The following is a 20,988-nucleotide window of genomic DNA, read 5'->3' on the forward strand; positions in this document are numbered from 1 at the left end:
ATAACTCCAAATGCCCTTTTCTTCCTCCTTCTTTTTCCTGATGCTGTATGATACAGACGTTCCTTTGATCAGTTGGAGTCAGCTGTCCCAGCTGTGTCCCTACCAATTGCTTGTCCCCAGCATATTTGCTAGTGGGACAGTGTGGAGGTAATGCCTTGATGCTATATAAATGCTGCTCAGCAATAACAAAAACATTGCTGTGTTATCAACACTGTTTTGATCTTAAATCCAGAACACAGCACCATATGAGCCACTACAAAGAAAACAAATTCTATCACAGCCAAAACCAACGTAGGCTGCTGTTTCTTGATAGCCCAACTGACAATTAATGCAAACAGATATTTTCAGTTCTCTTTTTTTATGGTTACTGTCTTTGTTTATGCTAATCAATCAGGTTTTATATTTGTGTTTGCCTCATTTGTTTTCTTTTTCTAATCCATTATAGGATGTGATCAATCAGATAACCATAGAATAAATACTCTAACACTCTCACATAGATGCCTCCTAAAATACTTGCATCACTTTTATGTCCCTTGGTGTCCCTTCATGTTTTTGGTTTCTTCCTCTTAAACCTTTTTTGATATGATATGGAAACTTATAATCTTCTCTTGTTTTTCTTGCTTTTTGGTTACACACTGCATTACTGATCCTTATTTTTATGCTGTATTTGAAAAAGCCTTTGCTAATAGTCTGATTTTTTCAATGTCACAGCAATTAAAAAAGAATGACATTTTGATTAGAAAAAGAAAACAGGGTGGTAAAGAGCTGTGGGAAAATGTATTTCTCTGCATTGCTAAGAAAAAGCTGGGAACAAGTAATGGACCACAGTTAACCCTTGTGAGAGGGTTTTTCATGAATGACAATTCTCAAATGGGCAGATTGCCATGACTAAATGTAAGACTGAAATTATTTTGACACTGTATGCTATGAAAAAAAATACTGTTTCCAGAGCAAGCATCATGAATGGCCCAGTTAAAATCATTTAGGCATAGACTTAGTTATGTTGCATGCAGAATAGGTGGCTAAATAGCTTATGTGATCCGGACTTAAATATCTCTGCTTCAGTTCTTCATAAAACAAGAATCTTTCTGCTATACAGCTGGGTGCAATAAGTGATGAATAACTGTGTGAAGGATTTCCAGTGCACTTGGCTTGTCTGATAGAAGCTTAAATTCTAGCCTTCTTATTAATGCAGGGACATCTTTATGTCAGGGAAACAAACTACGTTAGTGTGTGTGGGCTAGTGCCATAAATGTTTGATTCTTCTTTGTTTAGACTGGGATGATGCATGTGTTCAGCTCTTACTTGCATTCTAATTAATCTTCCACTTTGTGATATACTATTCATGACAATCTTAAGCACAATTTATTGCAGTTCACTAAAGGACTGTTGGACATTCTGACTTTTCATACCAGATCATTGGCTAATTAGGTAGGGTTTTTTAGCACTTACCAGATTTATATTTTATGAACTTTTATGGTTTACTGTCATGTCATAGCTATGGAATAAGGCAAATTTGAGATGATTGCTTCTACAGTGGGATAACTGGCTGGATAAACTGGAAGGGAGAACAGTGAATGTGGTCTTCTTGGGCTTCAGCCAGGCTTTTGACACTGTCTGCCATGACATTTTGATAGACAAGCTCAGGAAGTGTGAGCTGGATGAGCAGATGGTGAGGTGGATTGAGAACAGGCTGTATGGCAGGTCTCAGAGGGCTCTGATCAGTGGTACAGGGTCTAGCTGGAGGCCTGTGGTGTCCCCCAGGCCTAAGTATTGGATCCAGAAGTAGCCAATACTGCAGAATGTTGTGCTGCCATTCAGGAGAATCTCGACAGGTTGGAGACTTGTTCAGTGAAGAACCTTCTGAAATTCATCAAAGGCAAGAGCAGGGTCCTGCACCTGGGGAAACAGAACTGCATGCACCAGTACGGGCTGGGGGCTAACTTGCTCTGAAGCAGCTCTGGAGAAGCAGGTCCTGGTGTGCAGTAGGCTGCCTCAGTGTGTCCCTGTGGCAGAGAGCCACTGATATCTTGGGGGTGCATTAGGGAATGTGGCCAGGAGGTCATAAGAAGTGATCCTGCTGCTCTACGCAGCCCTGGTGAGTCCGCATCTGGCGTGCTGTGACCTGCCCTGAGCTCCTCACATGGACACATGGAGTTCCTGGAGCAAGTCCAGAGGAAGGCAGTGAAGATGAGGAGGGTACTGGAGCACCTCGTTCATGAGGAGAGCCTGAGGGAGCTGGGACTGTTTAGCCTGGAGGAGAGCAGACTGAAAAGGGATTTTATCAACGTCTGAAGTATTTGAAGGAGGACATCAAGAGGTAGGACCAAGGCTTTTCTTGGTGATGAGCATCAGGATGAGAAGCAATGGGCAGAAATTGGAACACAGCAAGTTTCACCTGAACATGTAAAGGAATTTCTTTTGAGCACTGGAATAGGTTTTCCAGAGAGGTTGTGGAGACTCCCTCCCTGGGGATATTCAAAAGCCATCAGGACATATTCCTTTTTAATATACTTTAGGGAGCCCTGTGTGAGCAGGGAGATTGAGCTAGGTGTCCCACTGGGGTCTCCTGCAACTTTACCGATTCTGTGATCCCTGCAAAGCTCATCTCCCTCAGAGATCATTTGGATTTGCAAAGTCAGACATTCCAGAGCATTTTGGACAGGAGGGATGCATTCCATTGTGTAGAAGACCTGGAGCACATGCAACATGTTCTTTGCTTCATTCCAGTCTGCCTTTTTTCCAATCATACTTGGGAAAAATGTTTAAGAAAGCGGAGATAAGGAAGACCATTGTGATTCATTAAATCTCTGCCATAGAGTGTCAGCCATGATGGGTGCAAGTCTTTCAAAGTCTCCTGTATCTGCAACTAATGCTGTTAAAGGCAATTTTGTATTGTTTTTGGTTTCTCAGAGAACAGTAGTTTTTTCAGTGATGCTTTTCTGTCTGCCTTATAGTCTCTCTGTCTCTGGGAGATAGGCAAGAGATTTTAAACTTACTCTGTATGTATCATGTGTCTTCAGTACAGTTTCTGTGAGTGAGCTTCCATTCTGAGTCTTTGAACATTTCTCCTTATTTGCAAATTCACCAAGTCCTTCAGGTTAAAGACTCATGCTTGAAAATCTGTAAGTTTCCATGGTTGAAATTACAGTTGGCTTCAGATGGACAGCACAGAAGGTAGTTGTCCTAGGGGGACTTTATGGTGCTTGTATCCCCATTGTCTGTTCTGTTTATGCTGGATTTTAAGATCTGCACCTTTAAGACTGGTTCTGAGAGCGAAGCTGGGGAGAGAAGAAGCATACAGTTTGTTTTCAGAAACTGCACTTGCTCCCACACATTCCTTGCTCTCTCTCAGTGCGTGTTGTCCTCAGCACAGACAGGGAGCAGGAGAAAGCTCTCCTTTGCTTTAGTTAGTTTTTAACTAGCTGAGGCAGAGAAGTTCCACAGATGGTGAGTTTTCTTTTTCTTGGAACTGATTGCCCCTGTTCTGGATTGAAAATCCAAAAAACCACCTGGAGTTCGTGCCTGTGACCCACTGAGGCCCAGGATGCAGGATTTTCCAGCTCAGGAGGGACTGATAAGAGACTGAGTGAGCCAAGCTGCACCTTATGACAAGGACTTTCTGAATTAGCCATCTCTTCAGAACAGTGAGAGGTTTTATTGTTTAATATTCCTTTTATGCTTGTGAATACTTGGCAATCTTTTCCACTTTTCTCCAAACAAATCTTTCCCCAAACCAGTTGGGAGAGGGGCTGCTTGAATTTGGTTTCTAGAAAAGACCACTTTAAAAGTTTCCTCCCAAATTTGTCCCAGAATAGGACAATAGTGAAGGCAGATGGAAGATAGGCCCACTAGAGGGGAAATGAATGATTAACTCCCTCAAGTATGGTATATTCATATTTTAATATGACATGGCCACAAAAAGTTATTTCCTTCATTCTGCAATAGCCTGTGAGTTGTGAGGAATGAATATATTTACAGAGAGGGGAGAGGAGGCAGCAGCCCTATTTACTTGGATTTTTCTTTTACACAAAACCATTTTGTCACAACTAGACTAGTTGACAAATGAACTTTTATTTGGTTCAGTTGCACTGGTGGAATGGAAATCTCATTACACGCAGAAAGGAATGCTCCATCTGATCACCGCCACTGTAGGCTTGAAGTAAAAAAAGTAATCCCTCCCTGTAGTTTTTTTTATGTCCTCAAACAAAACATCTGTACATTATATGTGTAGGATGCTGGTTTTTCAGAGGACTTCAACACATTATCTTTTCTAGCCCAGTTAAAACATGCTTATGAAGTCCACTGATTTTAATAAGAATTAAGGAAATCTTCAAGTTAAGGATGAATTTATTGCCAGTCTGGATATTTTAGCCATTAAGATCCTAAATACTTCAGCACCAAAATGCAACATAATTTTTGACATTTCCTTCATTTTTTAAGTGCACACCATTTCCCTCATTTTTAACAACGCACAGTTGATTAAATGAATGTTGCCACATGTTGATGACACTTTTGTAAAGAGGCTTCAAAAGATTAATAAAATACTGGAAATAGTTTTATTTCATTATTAAGGTATAGAAGGATTGTTGTTGTAATGCCAAAGATAAAATCCCATTGAAGTAGAAAGAAGTATGTTCTACTGGTCTTCTTCCCTAGCTTTAGGCTAACATGTCACTACTTCTAAGATCACACTCCAGCTCCAAAAAAACCCAACTAACCAACCATACAACATCCTGCAGCTGAAAGTTTTGTGTACTATATTTTTTCTATACTATTGCAATCCTGTCAGTGAAATAATTAATCACAATTTTCTCACTGCTAAATTAAATCAGAGATCTTTGTTATGCAGTGAGTTAGAGTGTGTTATCTTCCTATTGCTGGTAGTTGTTACATTTGTAGAATTCAGTAAATCACTTCCTAGCCAATGGAAGGAAGTAGCTGTTAAAACCTGGGAGAAAAGTAATTTTCTATTATAAAAACTGATTTATGCTAGCAAGACCAAGCCAGCAGGAACTCTTTAAAACATTTAAAACATCTAAATTACAATTCCCCCACCCTACCCCCAAAACCAGGAGACAGTTCACATGCTGGTAGTGTAATTTGGTGATTCTCTATTGCATTCCTTGCTTGTCAGTTGACTTTCATCTATGGATAGGTTTGCTTTCTGATTAACTGTCCATATCCTGGAAATAACTCTGAGAGTTTTTGTTCGGGTTTTTTCCCCCCACTGTATGCAGTAGCAATACAGTTAATAGGAAGGAAAACAATATCTTAAAAAAAACCCAACAAACAAGATTCTTTCTCTCACTTTCACATTCTTGTATGTCCTTTTATTTAGCACTACAAGTCTCATACTTCTGCCTGATTTCTAAATGCTGAAATGTCTGTCATGACAAATGCTGTGCCATAATTTATGATGGCATTACTTGCCCTGTCTTTTCTTTCCACAGTTAATTGTCATAGTTTTAAATACAAGATTTATTTCTACTTGTGGTCTTAAATAGAATGATAGAATCATGAGGTTTTTAAGGTTGGCAAAGACCTCTAAGATCATGGAATCCAACTATTAACATATTGTTGCCATATTCACTGCTAATTTACATCCCCAAGTACCACATCCACACACCTTTTGAACACTTCCAGGGATGGTGATCTCACACTTCCTTGGGCAGCCTATTCAGTGAAGAGATTTTTGCTAATATCCAATCCAAAGCTCCCCAGTACAACTTGAGGCCATTTCCTCTCATCCTGTCACTTGCTACCTGGGAGATGAGACCAACACCTACATGGCTACAACCTCCTTTTGGTAGTTATAGACAGTGGTGAGCTGCCCCAGAGCTTACCTTCTCCAGGCTAAATACCCCAGCTCCTTCAGCCATTCTTCATAGGACTTGTGCTCCAGACACATCACCAGTTTTGCTGCTCTTCTCTAGACATGCTCCAGCACCTCAATGTATTTTTCTAATGAGAAGCCCAGAACTGGACACACGATGTGAGTACTCTGAGTGCTGAGTACAGATGATGATAACTGTCCTAGTGCTGCTGGCCACACTATTTCTGGTACGGGCCAGGATGCCATTGACCTTGGCCACCTGGGCACAATCTGACTTGTGTTCAGCTGCTGCTGAGCAACACCTGCAAGGCCTTTTCCACTGGGCAGCTTTTCCAGCAACTCTCTTCACACTCTGCACAGGGTTGTTGTTACCCAAGTGCTGGACCTGGCACTTGAACTTGTTGATCCTCATACAATCCAATTTCTGGCATAAAAGTGTGCTTGTATTTAATTAAATGTAATCCAGCTTTTTAACACGGACACCCTCTCAGTATAGGCAAGATTTTTTTCCTGAGTTCATAAAGTGTATCTTGGTTTGACATTTTTATTGGATTCTCTTATGCCTGTGTTTTAATTGTCTGTGTTTCCCCATGACTCATTTTTTTTTTAAGTGTTTTTTCCTGAGGTAACAAGAGCAAAATCATCAAACTGTACTTTGGTTCAGAGCTTCTTTCCAGGATGAAGGGAGCTTCTGCAGCTATGACTGCATCATAAAAACCCCCTTGAATCTGGGTAACTGTACTGGAGCAGTTATCCTATGTAAGTTAAATTTATTATAATTTTTTGTTTGGCTGTTGAAACAGATCCTGTTTCTAGAGGAAAATTCTATCCTTCTGTTCAGTTTATTTTCATTATAAAAATGCAAGCTACACAAAAAAGCTAAATTAGTGGTGGGGGTTGAGGGAAGACTGGTGGGGCCTGGCCGGGATTTTTATAAACACAGCAATTACAGAGAGACAGGGATTTCCAGCCCAATATAAACAGCTGAGGCTGAATTGAAGTTCTTGTGAATTTGTTGTCCTTTCCTTAAAATGTACATTGTATTTTGCAGCTGAACAACCTACTTAAAAAATGACTGCTTCAATGTGCTTCAATTTCCACATTTTAACAAATTGATTTTACTGGTGGCAATAAAAAGCTACTGTTCATTTGATTACTGCTGAATGTTTGAAGGTGTCATAAAACTCAATTTGTTTAGAAAAGTGTGAAATGTTGCCCATAAATGAGAAGGCATTCTACAGTGTTCCCCTGTATACTCTTTGATGAAAGAAAGATTATTACATACATCTGAAAAAATAGACAAATTATGGTTATTTCTAAGATCAAAGAGCAGTTCCCCAAAATGCCCAATCTATTTAAATTTAACCTTTTATTTTTATATCTAGTTTTTGATAGAAGTTTGTTACATATATTTTAAGGGACTATCTTGGCTTTGTACGGTGGGCTTCAAGTAACCATTTTTGATTGGTTTGAATTCCACATTTGAATTCTTAGGCAAAGCAAACACCCTTTGTATCTGCCACATGCTGTTGCCAGAGTGGTTCAGCTTCTCCTAAAAGACCTAAGGCCTTAGAAAGGCCTGGAAAGACACTTTCAAGGCTTTCTGTGATCTTGTTCAAAACACATTAAATTTGTAACAGCTGCTAAAGTATTTCAGGAAAATAGCTACTGTGTTTTATTATTTTTTATGCATCCACACAGCCACCCAAGAATAATTGCACTAGTAGGAAAGAAGTAATAAATAGTTATAATGTGTATTTTGATGGCAATTACATAATTTCTTAAGAATTCCAGAAATTTATTTTAATGTAATTTCTACAGCACAAATTGGAAAAAAACTTATGGGACTGGATAGCCGTTGTACTGTTACTGAGAAGCTGACATACACTATTCACTCCAACCATCTGCAGAGAAAAATGTTGAGGTTTTTTGGGTTTGGGATCTTTATCTTCTTAGACAAACCATTTTTGCTTTTGGTGTCTCAGGCTTGAAGTAACACAAAGTGAAAGTTACTTCCAGATAAATGTGGGAATGGTGCCGTTATATGAGGGATACCCTCTTGAGAAACTGTCTAATTTTAAATATTTGTGTGCATTAAGGGGCTGATATAAAGCCTGCTGTAATTGGTGTGTCTCCCTAGCTTTACTAGCATGCATTAGATCCTCAGTCCTTTCTGAGATTTGCTAACAGACTCAGATTCTCTGAAAATATTAATTTGTCTGCCTTTTAACTTGACAAGTCCTGTGTCAAAATGTTCCTTTAATAGGTGCTCAGAGTTAAGAAAAGCTACAGAACTCTTAAACTATCCAAAATGAAAAAGAAAAAAGTCATCATAAGTTACTTTTTACCATGATAATCTTTACCAACTGGTTTTTGCCTGAAGCCAAATTTTTTTTCGATTAAGGTACCTCAAGGCTTTATTGACCCATGGCATTCACCCAGAGGACAAAGCTGTTGCTGCATGCCACCTCTTGATGGCAGGAGATATCCACATACCAGTGTTGACTCCATCTGCCAAAACTGGACGTGCACTGGAGCTAGTGTTTGGGGCTGAAGTACACAGATTAAAAGGTTATTGTTTCTTCCTGCAAGTGACTGCCAAATAATGTAACATAGAACAAAATTTCCATACTGGGGAATAAATGCCACTAATTTAGATTTCAAGGTCAATTCAGAGAAGGCCACATCCAGACTGTGGGCAGACAAATGGATAAGCTAAAAAAAAATAGTAATTATTTTTTTAATACATTTGTGAAACAGAAGTCACATCCCTCTTTCAGAGTTTTGAGGCTTTTGAAATAAAATACCACTTTTATTTTTGCCAGTTATTTACATAAATCTCCCCCCCTTTTTTTTTAAGGAGTCTTTCAGGAATACCTAATTTCTTTTTTTAACAGTCTAATAATATCACCCATTTCAGGTGTAGTAAACATTAGGGCTAAAGACATAAGCTATATAATAACCTTCCTCACTTAGGTTCACATGGCAATTACCAACAGCTTTGCCATTTGTATGTGTCTTGGGTTAATTAAGAAAATTTAAAGAGGTGGACTCTCTACAAAGTGTGGATGCTAACTCTCCTAAGTTTCAACTTATTCCTTTCCTATTCCTCCAATAAGGAAGGAATACAAGTAGACATAAGTGAAAAAAGTAACAGTTTACCAACAATTGAAACAACAATAGGCAAAACCCCCCCAAAGCAACAAACAACCCACCTCTGAAGAAAGTTTAAAAAATCTACAAAATTGCTAAATCTTGTTGAAAGAAATTAGAAGGAAGTGTCTTTACAAACAAACTGATGGTAGATAAGGCCAGCTATGGAGAGATTAAAGAAGCAATGGGGGCAACTACAAATTCCATAGGAATTCCACTAATTAACACAGACTGTTACTCACTCAAGGCTGTGCTACATCTCTGGATTTAGAGAAAAAGAACAGAGACACAAGGAAAAAGGAAAATGTGTGTGCGTGTGTGTACATGAGAAGGGGTCATTAGGCATTTTGGGAATCTGTACCTCTTAAGTACCTCAGCCAATGGGGAAAGAGGGAGGGGAATGTGGCCGGGAAATTGGCATAAAAGGAAGGCTGCATCCTCTAAAAATTTTGAGACACTCCATGGGGAATACCTCATGACCTCTCCCTTTATTCAAATAAATTTACAGGACTCCTCTGTCTCCTTTTTGGCCATAAACCTCTGGTGTTTGTGGATTAATTTTCCTGACATCATGAAGCCCATGGGAAAAACCAGACACCTAAAATGGCAGGGTACCACTCCCTTCCAAGATCGAGGCCCTTACTGCCAGCAATGTGTAGGGAGACAAAGGGAGAAATTATGTCAGACTCTACCCCTCTAGATGGTGCCCTCCGGCTACCACATGGCTTGAAAGACAAAGGGAAAATCAGCTCTCTATCCCAAGATGTTGCTCCCCGGTTGACCAGGGAGTCTGGAAGACAAAAGGGAAAAAAAGACAGCAGTCAAAAAGAACTCTCCAGTGAAGGTAGGAGCCTATGAAGCAGCTCTAGTGGTAGACAGGAATTCTTGGCACATGTGGATTCAGCTCCACTACCCACTGATTCCTCCTGCTGCCTGCTGGGCTCTACTGATGTTGGTGCTTCTGTTCTCCACACTGCAGGTGCATTGGGCGTGGGGTGGTTGGGCACAGCCCCAGGGACCTGCTTAAACATTTTCGGCATATAGAGCTTGCAAACTTCACTTTGAAACAGTTCCTAATTATCATGTGCCATTTTTCTGAGTCGCTACAATTGCAAGCCCAGAAACTTGCCTGTTGTATTGCACTAAATTGTTTAGTTGTTCTTTTGCACTGGGTGATTGGAGATTTGCACTGAGTAGTCGTTATATTGAACTGAATAGTTTATGTTATAGCACATGGTTGGTTCTTTCCCTCTCTTATCACATGGTTTTTCCCTCACACACCTCTCTCTCCCCTGGTCAGTCCCTCCCCTTGCCCCTCCTCACTTGTATCCCATTGGCTGTAGTCCCTCCCCTCCAGCCCCCTTTCCCAGCTCTTAAAATCCCATAGAGGAAACTGGGTGGCCTCTTTTTTCAATGTGAGTTTTTCCATCGGGTGGTTCTCGTGGGAACAAACTGAGGACATTTGTCCCGACATGGAGAAGAGCGCTTCTCATCTTTTGCCTTTGTCCATGTAAGATCGTGTGGGCTGGGGTCCATAGCTAGCCGGATTGGACCTGAACAGCCCATGCAGACATGGCTTCTTACACTTGCCTGAAGCAACTCCATAGGAAGCAGAGCCTCCACTTTCAGCAAACACTTCTGTCCAACAGAGTGAGATGCCTAGGAGACCCAACTTTTAAAAGTATTTGCTGCACCTCTTCCCTCCTACCCCCTGTATTTGTTTTCCAGCTGCAGGGTCCTAAAGAGACACTAACAGTTTTTGTTGCAGATAGATATGCAGTATAATAACATTTTGGATTACCCACAACAGCATGGCACTTGTTTGGGGAGGTTCTTCAAGCTGTGTGCCATTGACCATCTGCACTCATCTACAGCTGGGTTGTCACTTAGATGCTAACACTTAGATCCTTTTTGCAGTCTGCTCCTCAATATTTAATTTAGTCCTTGTCATAGGTGGACATTTCTTGTTTTGAAGGCTGAAAGTCATTCTTCCTAGAAATCAGGAGAGAAGGCAGCCAGTATTTCCTCCCGCAGAACAAATTATGGTAGAGGCATCAGATATCTGAGTCCTGTAGCTTAATCTCCATCCAGATTAACTGAATAGTGAATAGCAAGTCCCTCAGCCCTTTCCACACAGATGATCCACAGGCTTTTTATTAGTCAGTGATGATAAATTTCGCTGCATTGTATTCCTTAAGTGGGTAGTAATATATTCAAGCCTTCCTTCAAGGCTTGAATAGTTATTAATTAAAGTAATTATTTAAGTTATTAATTAAATTCTCTAATTACAGGTGAAGAAGAGCTTGAACTACAAATATGAGTGTAGGCAGGAGGAATGCTATGTAGAAAAGTTTTTGTGGCTCTCAGTTCAGTAAAGAGGAGGCAAGTGTAACAGGTTTAAGACACGTTAGGAAAAAGTTTTCTAATTATTTTGGCAGCAAAAGACCTGTTTCTATTCTTATAGGAAATATAGCAACCATCTACCCATGCCAATATCCAAAACACTTTAAAAGGCGGTATGTTTTCAATACACTGTCCCCTGAAGACCCTCTCCTGTTGCAGGCAGCTTCTTTCTCTTTCTTTCTTTCTTTCTTTCTTTCTTTCTTTCTTTCTTTCTTTCTTTCTTTCTTTCTTTCTTTCTTTCTTTCTTTCTTTCTTTCTCTCTTTCTCTCTTTCTCTCTTTCTTTCTCTCTTTCTCTCTTTCTCTCTTTCTCTCTTTCTCTCTTTCTTTGCCTCTTTCTTTCTTTCTTTCTTTCTTTCTTTCTTTGCCACTTTCTTTCTTTCTTTCTTTCTTTCTTTCTTTCTTTCTTTCTTTCTTGTCTTCAGACAAGGTTCTGTGTTAACATATTATTTGACTGTTGTTAGACTAATATGGGCAAAGAACAGCACCATCTCCCCAATGGAAATCCCTTTACTAAATTGATTTAGTACAGGAAATACTGTACTTTTTGTTAGGAAGAATAAGCTCTTTATGACTTTCTTATTTGGGTTATAATTCTCCTCTTCCCAGTCTGCCTTTTTGGAATTGTATTATGGTCCACTCTCACGCCAGCTTGGACTCTAATTGTCTGACTAGAGGTTGGGCTCTAATTATCTTATAGCTCATGTAATGTTAAACCATCTCTCGGACTGGTTGGGTGAATTGCAAGAAAAATATAAGCTGCCACAGCTGATTTTGATCCTTTCAATATGGGACCTTTGGCTGATCTTGAATTGTACCAATAACCCAGTGTGATGGTAATGGTATCCTTTTCTAAACTGAGAGGGACCAATCTGATTTTTATTTATGCCTCAACATATTGTCAGGAAAATTAATCCACAAACACCAGAGGTTTATGGCCAAAAAGGAGACGAAGTCCTGTAACTTTACTCAAATAAGGGGAGAGGTCATGGGCATCTCCCATAGGGTCTCTCAAATTTTTAGAGGATGTAGCCTCCCTTTTATGCCATTTTACCAGCCACATGTCCTTTCTCTTTCCCCACTGGCTGAGGTACTTAAGAGGTTCAGACTTCCCAAAATGCCCAATACCTAAGACCCTCTTCTAATGTATACTGCCCCATAATTTTTTTTTCTTTGTGTTGATCAGTGGAATTCCTATGGAATATATGGTTCTTCCCGTTGTTTCTTTCATTTCTCTAAATCCATCTTTTTTTTTTTAGCAGACCCACTGTTTGTTTGTGTTATTGATACATATTATAAAATTGGCTTTTTGCAAATATTAAAATGGATTTTATATGTGTGATGATAAAGTAACTTTGTTATAAAGATATATTTTTTATTTCTGTTGTTAATTAAGCTTGGTGAAATAGCTGACATAATTATGCTTGTGTTAAAATGCCTGCTTGGATGGGATACCATCCAATGAACAAATGAAGAAGACACCTGCTACAGATATGCCAACTATCAGCACTCACCTTCTGAAGACAGTGTGGACCAAGGCTCAAAACTTGGAGGTGATAACAGAATGGACTAAAACCACAACCAAGGAATATGCATGCTCTAAAAAGGTGGATCCCAGGAGGAGATATGCTAAACAGTTCTCGGAACACATAAACTAGTTTGGGGAAAGGTTTACTATGCATAAGGATCCAAGAATATGCAACAGGCATGTAAGGGAAAAGGTATTTAAGGGGTATCTCTGAAGATAACAGTGTGGCTTAGTGCCAAGATGCACCTGGCCATAATAACCTTTGCTCTATGGTCCTTGTCTCCTATTGTCCTTTATTAAACGTTTTAAATTTTCACAGGAGAGTGAACGTGTTTTTCACAGTTTGTAAAGAAAAATCTCCCTCATTCCAATCATCAATCAGTAGAATCCTTCCCATTGTTTTTTTATCTCTCAGTACTAGTTTTATCTACCAGCAGACTCACAGTTTGTTTGTAAGGGCAAGCCCCTCATTCTTTCCAATATGTTATACCTGAGGTGAAAAATTACTTTAGAGGCTGTATGCGTGCTGGCAGCCCAGTCTCCAGGGAGGCTTCACCTGACAGCTCATTAGAGCTGCAAGCGAGTCCCCACTTGCCAATAGGACAGATGCCCCGATGTCCAGGAAAAATATGCCTGGGAAATTTGGCAATGGGAGGAGCCTTAACACACAAAAGCAGTTAACAATGGGGGCCATTTTTCTTTGGTTTTCTTAGAGGGATCAGGGGCTTGCCCAGAGGGTCATCTTGGCTCTCCTCTCCCCCTCTCACCTTTTCCTCTCTGGGGTCCTGCTTTCCCATCTGCACCTGTCCTGCCCTTTTCCTCTCTGGGGTCCTGCTTTCCCATCTGCACCTGTCCTGCCCTGCTTTGCCATTTCCCTGATGCAGCTCATCGTCATGCCAGCCCAGTGAAAAGTGAAACTTTCCACATTGTGAAAAGTGCCTATTATATGGCTCTACGCAGATATTTACTATATTATTATGTTGTATTGACTAGTAGTGCTCTACTAACATTTTAATAGTATGGTAAATGTAGTTTTGTAGTTAAAAACTAACTTTTGTAGTTAAAATAGGAACTATGTAGGTGGGATATTTTTTTAAGAAAGGAATGAGGTACTCGCACCTGACTTCCAATCAGAATGTAAGAAAGTGACCTCTACCATTGGATTGCAAGGAAGGGCTTGACTGACAAGGCTCTAGGAGAGGCTAGAGATATAAAAGATATATCTTGAAGATGAGCCAGCCACGTGGTAGGCAGCCACGAAGAAGGTTCCCAGGCCTGTTTTTCACATGCATGCGCCTTTCTTTCCCATGTTTAAATGTCTGTCCGTGAGGGCAGGTGTTTCTCAGTCCTCCTGTTTTAAAGTGAAGTATTATGAACTTTTCTTTTAGCTTCCTTGAAAAAGTCTTGAGTAGGGACCACTAGAAAATGAGTATAAATAATTTTGCTAAAATGTGACAAATAATCTTGGACACTTAGGAGCATCACAGGATTTAGGTTCAGTTGTGTACTTTCTTACTTGCAAAGTCCAAAGTATATGGTAATGTTTGCCTCAGCTGAGCGAAGGCATAAAAACCAATGTGGTTATTTTGCATATGTGAAAGATTAAAATACATAAAAAAGAAGAAGCGTGTAGAATATTTCCATGGGAAATGAGTGGATTAAGTAGGCAAGCAAAGTTTCACATTGGAAAGAAGAACTACTTATTGAAATAGGTGGCCTTGGGATTTAATGTTTTGTCTTCTTCCCTACATCTCTGAAGACTGAAATGTGCAAATGATATTAGCACATTTATTATATTTAGTTATAAAAAATATTAACTAATCATTCTCATTAGTTATTAATTATTAGCAACTCTGTCTAACATGAATATTAAGAACACGTGATTTTTGCAGGTTTAGTGTACCATCTGTCATCTACTTTTTCAGGGGAGAAATGCAGCAGAAGAGTTGTCCGGGGCAGGCCAGCAGCAAGTGGGTGCTTGCTGCCATGGAAGGACACTGCAATCCTCTCACTCCATCGGCACTCCCAAGGCAGGACCACATTTCTGGGAAATATTTTAAAGTCGCAGGAAGAAGCTTGAAATTTTTACTTGTTTTTAAAACATCATAAAGCCATCTCCTCATCATTTTAGGACTTGATAAAGTAATCTATCATTTTAATTGTACTCCAGCGTGTACATGTTTACAAGGTTTCATAGCAGTTACCCACGAACAGTTTGTGACTTGATCATCTTTCACTATTACTCCATCCTTTTCACTCTCCTTAATTAACTATCAATGCCTCTTGTTTCCCTGTGTATACTTTTACACTCGTCTTTATCCTTATTTTTCAGGGTGACTGTAATACTTCATTTATTGTAACCAAAATAGAAGAGTAAAACCATAACACAATCCTATACAAACCACCTACATATAAGATAATATTTATGTAAGTCAAGAGACGGCAACAGTAAGGATGCCCATGCAAAGAACCCAAAGGAAAGCAAAACAAACCATACTCACCACCAAGAAAAGATGCAAATATTTTTTCTTAGGCTTACAAAGAACTCTTTTGTAATTTGTAGTTAGCCTAAATAAATTTGTAACCTGAAAAGTAAATATCTATTTAATTTGAAGATTTCTCTGGTGAAAGTGGAAATGCTGAAAAGAGAAAGTCTGGAATCTATCAGACCACAGCCTGAAAAGAAATTTTACTAATGTTTCCAGAAACAGAAATTTTTGTGATAATTACTGCTCTTGTAATATACTCCAGTTTTGGTCATAACAAATGTTTTTTTCTTTACATGTGCTAAAAGCTGTCTGTACCATCTCCCTGGATTAAATGCAACATGCCAAAGAATGACTTTCAAACTTGGAGCCATTTAAAATGGCACAGATGGAACTCAGGGGAAGTAACTCTGACTGGATTGCAAACACTGAATAGCACAAGAGCTATTCAGCATCACATGCCTGCTTTACTACTCTTTCCAGATTGATATTCCTATTAATATTTAACTTGTAAGCAAGCTGCATCCATAAAATAGTGTCATCTGACAATCTGACTTTGTTCTATATAGTGTGACATTTCCAAGCTTTGACTCTGCAGTCTGAAGAGTTGCACACTCTGAATTATCTCAGAGCTCCTTCTAATCTCTCTCCTTGAGCTACCATGGCCATTGCTTAACCCTAAACCAATCTCCATCTGCTGGTTTCTGTACATTCCCACATTTTTTATCTGTCTGTGAGTTTGACTGGTTCTTGATTCCCCTGATACTAGAAAAGGAGCAGCAAAACATTAGAGGTTGCATGTTCATCACTGATGGAGAGAATCTTGTCTCAAACCTTACAGTATTTTTGTTATCTAAATGAAATGAATGAGAGACAGAAAAGCTTCCTTTTGAGTGCAGTAATTTGATGCTGCCCTTGGTCCACACAACTCACAAACATAGGTTGTGAAGATTTCCTTCAGAAGCTGTTGCTTAATGGTAACTTCTACTTAGAATATGAAGAAAAAGAGAAAGGGAAAACTTTAACTAATGCAGGATTCATTTAGAGGACTTCAGCTGTCTTAAAGATACTCTCCCAGGTTTTCACCCAGTTTATCATCATGTCTTCAGAGGGAGGGGTAGTGAGGGAGAATGAACCCTTATTCACCAGGAATGGGGTGATTACAGAGCAGCTGACAAGAGGAAAAGGGAAGGCAGAGGCCAAATGTATGGCAGGTTTGTGAAAGGAAGAACTGTTTTGTTTATACTTGTCCTTCTTATTGCCTAAGGACAAAGTTAAGATCGAATTCAGCTGTGGCAAACTCTGTTTTTCTCTTTTGTACTCCAGATGCTGAAGCTTGTGTTTCTTTACTGTGGTTTGGACTGTGGAGAGTCAATTAAGTGAATGCCCTCTGGTTTGGGAAAAGAGAAAGAGATGAAGTAAGTGCATTTAAAACAAAGGTAAATAGCAAAGTTAACTAGGTCTGTTTTCCTGAGCTTTAGTGTCTTGAGGTCAGTCTCTTGAGCAGATTCGATGTACAAGGATGTGCTCTCAGGATTTTATTGATGAAGGTGTCCCAAAAGGGGGATTCGGGAGGATTAATTTTGGTAGATTTTCTGACTAAAACGAAGCGCAAATGCAACAAAATTATATATGAGAACTGTTTATTGATAAAGAAGGGTAAGTGTTCTTACCGAAGGGAGATAGAAAAGAGGGCAGAGAGGGAAAAGAGAGAGAAACAGAAGGCAGGAATGGCGTTACAGCAAGAACCCCGTGCGCTCTGTCGGCATCAGCCCGGCAGATGGAGTGTGTGTGCTGCAGGGCGCGGCGAGCCCACACGGCTCCCGTGAGCGCTCGATTTCCGAGCGGCGGCGGCAGCGGCGCGTCCCCGGCGGTGGGGGCAAGGGCGGCGAGCCTGCGCGGCTCCTGGGAGCGGCTGGGGGCAGGCGGCGACTGTGGCGGGCTGGTCACCGCGGGCTGGTGCTGCGGGCAGCTCTGGAAACACGGCGGTCTCTGCTCCGTCCGGGAAGCAGCGGAGCACCCGGTCGTGGCTGCGACGAGCTGCCTCTCGGAAGCGGTGAAGCAGGGCAGGACAGGTCCGTCCAGGGAAGCAGGACCACAGGTAGGAAAAGGCGAGGGGGGGAGGAGGGCCAAGCTGAGCCTCCGAGCGAGCCCCTGATCCCTCCAAGAAAACCAAAGAAAATGGCCCACGGTTGTGTCACAGTTAACTGCTTTTATATTCTAAGGTTCCTCCTACAGCCCGATTTCCCAGGCATTTCTTCCTGGGCATTTTTCCCGGGCATCCAGGCATCTGTCCCGCTGGCCAGTGGGGGGTCGCTTGCAGCCTGATCGTAGAAGCTTCTCTCCTGCCTGGCTGCCCGGCGAAGTCTCCCCTGGGACAGGGCTGCCAGCCCGCGTACAGCCCTTACAGGAAGCCTTCAACTAATGTTTAACATATGTTGAGGCGTAAATAAAAATCAGATTGGTCCCTCTCAGGAGGCATTAGCATAGTTTGCATGCTTCAGCTACCTCCTGTTTTTAGGAAATCTGAATGAACTATCCAGGAATGAAATTGCTGAGTTTGAAAACGACTAGAAAAAATTATTAAGACAGAGATCTAAAGTAAGATGTACTCACAAGCAATAGTTATAAAACCAAGCTAAAAACAAAAGTAACAGAGACAAATGCACTGTGCAAGGCCACCGCAGCCTAATTCCTGGTTAGATCTGCTGCCTCACACTGCACCTAGCTGTGAATTTTCAACTTGTCAAGAATTAAACAAGAATGTGTTTATAGTGATTATTTCTATTACTGAAATCTTCTGGGAATACATGAACACCTCCAGCCAGAGCTGAGTGAGAAAAATCTAGCAAATTTGCATGAGGGTGGCTCTGCAATAGCTATGTTTAAAAACCTCAGGCAGTTCTGATGTCACTGAGGGGTACTTTTTAAGGGGAGTAAATAAAAATTCAGCATATTGTCATGGTTTAACCCCAGCCAAGCACCATGCAGCCACTTGCTCACTCCCTCACCAGCTGGACTGGGGAGAGAGTTGGGAAGGTAAAAGCTGGAAAACTCATGGTTTTGGAAAGATAAAAGCTGTTTAATATGGAAAGCAAAAGCCGTGCACACATGCAAAGCAAAACAAGGAATGAATCCACTGCTTCCTATGGGCAGGCAGATTTTCAGCCATACCCAGAAAAGCAGAGCCCCACTGTGCATAACAGTTACTATGGAAGACAAACACCATCACTCCAAATGTCCCCTCCATCCTCCTTCTTCCTCCCGCTTTATATGCTGAGCATGATGTCAGATGCTCTGGAATACCCCTTTGGTCAGTTTGGGTCATCTGTCCTGGCTCTGTCTCCTCCCAACCACCTCCAGCTTCCTTGCCAGTGTGGCAGAACAAAAAGCAGAAAAGGCCTTGGGTTTGCAGGAACACTGCTCAGCAACAACAAAAACATCTCTATTATCCTCTCTTCAATCCGCACAAATCTAGAGAATAGCCCCATACCAGCCACTGTGAAGAAAGTTAACTCTACCCAGCCAAAACAAGCACACGCCCTCTTTCATGATCATTGAACCTTTATTGCTGGTAAATATTTTTTATAAAGAATATTCAGATTAAAGGCAAAATTGCTACTGCAATCTTCTACCTCAGTATAAAATTTTAAGTAATTTCATTCTGATTTTAACTGCTTTAGCTGATTAGTAGAGACAGTAAAAGAATCACCTTTGAGGCAGGTGCCATTTGACCCATTTATTCCTTGGGGAAAGAAAGGTATTGACTGGCAAGCTTCACACAGGAGCTGAAAACTTCTCTTGTAATGGTTAGCATAACCTCAGAAATTATGACTATTTGGTTAAACATCTGAATAGCTTTAATAGAAGGGAAGGGCCAGAGATACTGCCCCCAGAGTCACTCACTAAACACATTATTTTTTCAAGTGTCAGCCATTATTACCTGCATTTCCACTGTACTCAGAAGGTGAATGCTTTGACATGATATGGTGTTGATTGTGTGCTTCATAGTACAGACACTGACACATTGCCCGTGGTTTCCCATGTAATCAACAACTATTCAGGCTCACAGTGTGATCCAGATGTCAGTTACAATTATGGTGTTTTGAGTTTCTTTTATTGCTAGTTGGTACTTATTTCTTTATTTTGGTATTTGTAACTCCAAGTTTTCTTGGTGGGAAAGAAAAAGGAAAGTGATCAATATTTTATTTTTCTGTGTAATTTTGAATTATTTTCTTTCCTGTTAGTCTTCTTTTTTTTTTTTTTGGCAGTGATTTTGTTGTACAAAACAGTGAAGTGCTTGGAATTTGTCTTGAAAGTGTCTTTTCCCTGGTGACTGAAATGAAAGGAAGCATTGTGTATGTCAGGTTATAGAATGAATTGAATGGAAGGAGATGGTTTAAGATATGCTGTGGTGTGTCTTACTATACATAAATGCCTGCATTTGATAGCTGCCTGTTGAGCTGCAGAAGAAGATGCAAATTATCTGAGGGATGCCCAGACCCTGATGTCAGTGTTATAGCTGTCTGCCTGCAGCATTGTAAAAGCTGAAGTCCAAAGAGAGGTGGATAAATACTTCATGTCCAAGATGTCATCAAAATGTGTGCAAATTATTTAAACCACTCTAAAAACTCACTCTGAAGAAAGATGCTAGTGTTCTAATTTCTAATTCTAATTTCTGGAATTAGTGTTCTAGTTTATAATCTGTCAGTTAGTTACTTCTGCTAGATTCGTTCCTCCTAACATGGTCAAAAAGTTTTTGCAAGGTATTATTTAGCTACCGATCCCCCCCGACCAAACTAGATAGGAGTTAGACTTACAGCTAAAATCAAAGTAATTGACATTTTACAGGAATACTTTTTAAATAGGAATTTTAAAAAGTAAATGGAATTAAATATGAAAACTGATAGTCTGGAGATAGTTCTAAAAATGGAACAAAGATAAGAAAATTAGCAAAGGAGGGTGACTTTAAATGACTGTGCAGGTACAGGCATTTATGGAAATAGATTGGCTTGAGTTAAGTAAGAGGGTAGAGAACTGGCAGAAACTAATGTAATTCTGCTTTATATTGCACCTGGAGTTTATGTGCAAATACTCTGGTGGCAGAAAGGCACCCCAGGTTCTGAGGGCTATAGGCATTACAGATCAAGAATAAGCTAGGAGTGGATCCCATTTAGGATGGGATTATCTGTGCTGTTAAATTAAAGAATGAGTACATTCACAATTGCCAGAAAGGTGGACACTAGCAAATACACAGCAAAGCAGGCACTGTAGACATAAGCTTTAATAGCAGCTACAATATGTAGTGATCAAAGCTGAAGATAATAAAATGGTGCTATAAAGTAAAGGAAAATAGTTAATACAGAAGAAATAAAACCCAATATTAATCCCAGTAGTATTCATGGTGGAAAAGACAAAAAGTATAACAGGGAATTCCACTAGAAATGAAAGAGTTGTTAATGGATAAACCTTAGTTTCATAGCACAGCAGTCTTCAAACATGATTAATTTCTCAGTTGTTCCAAATTAGTTATTTACATGATTCCCTGATTTCTCTGTCAAGGTTGTTCTGAACAGGGGACAAA

General features: G+C 40.2%; 1 protein-coding gene across 2 annotated transcripts in view; it reads left to right on the plus strand.

Moving 5' to 3' along the window:
• Positions 1–17,301: 17,301 nt before the first annotated feature.
• TNS3 (tensin 3) overlaps positions 17,302–20,988 on the plus strand; it is a 215,213-nt gene continuing 211,526 nt past the window's right edge. For both annotated transcript variants that reach the window (XM_030236610.2, XM_018918255.3), the window contains exon 1: positions 17,302–17,505. The gene's annotated coding sequence lies outside the window, so the exon portion shown is untranslated. The remainder of the gene's footprint in view (positions 17,506–20,988) is intronic.

This window comes from Serinus canaria, chromosome 2, assembly GCF_022539315.1.
Source record: "Serinus canaria isolate serCan28SL12 chromosome 2, serCan2020, whole genome shotgun sequence".
In the NCBI taxonomy this organism is placed as follows: domain Eukaryota; kingdom Metazoa; phylum Chordata; class Aves; order Passeriformes; family Fringillidae; genus Serinus; species Serinus canaria.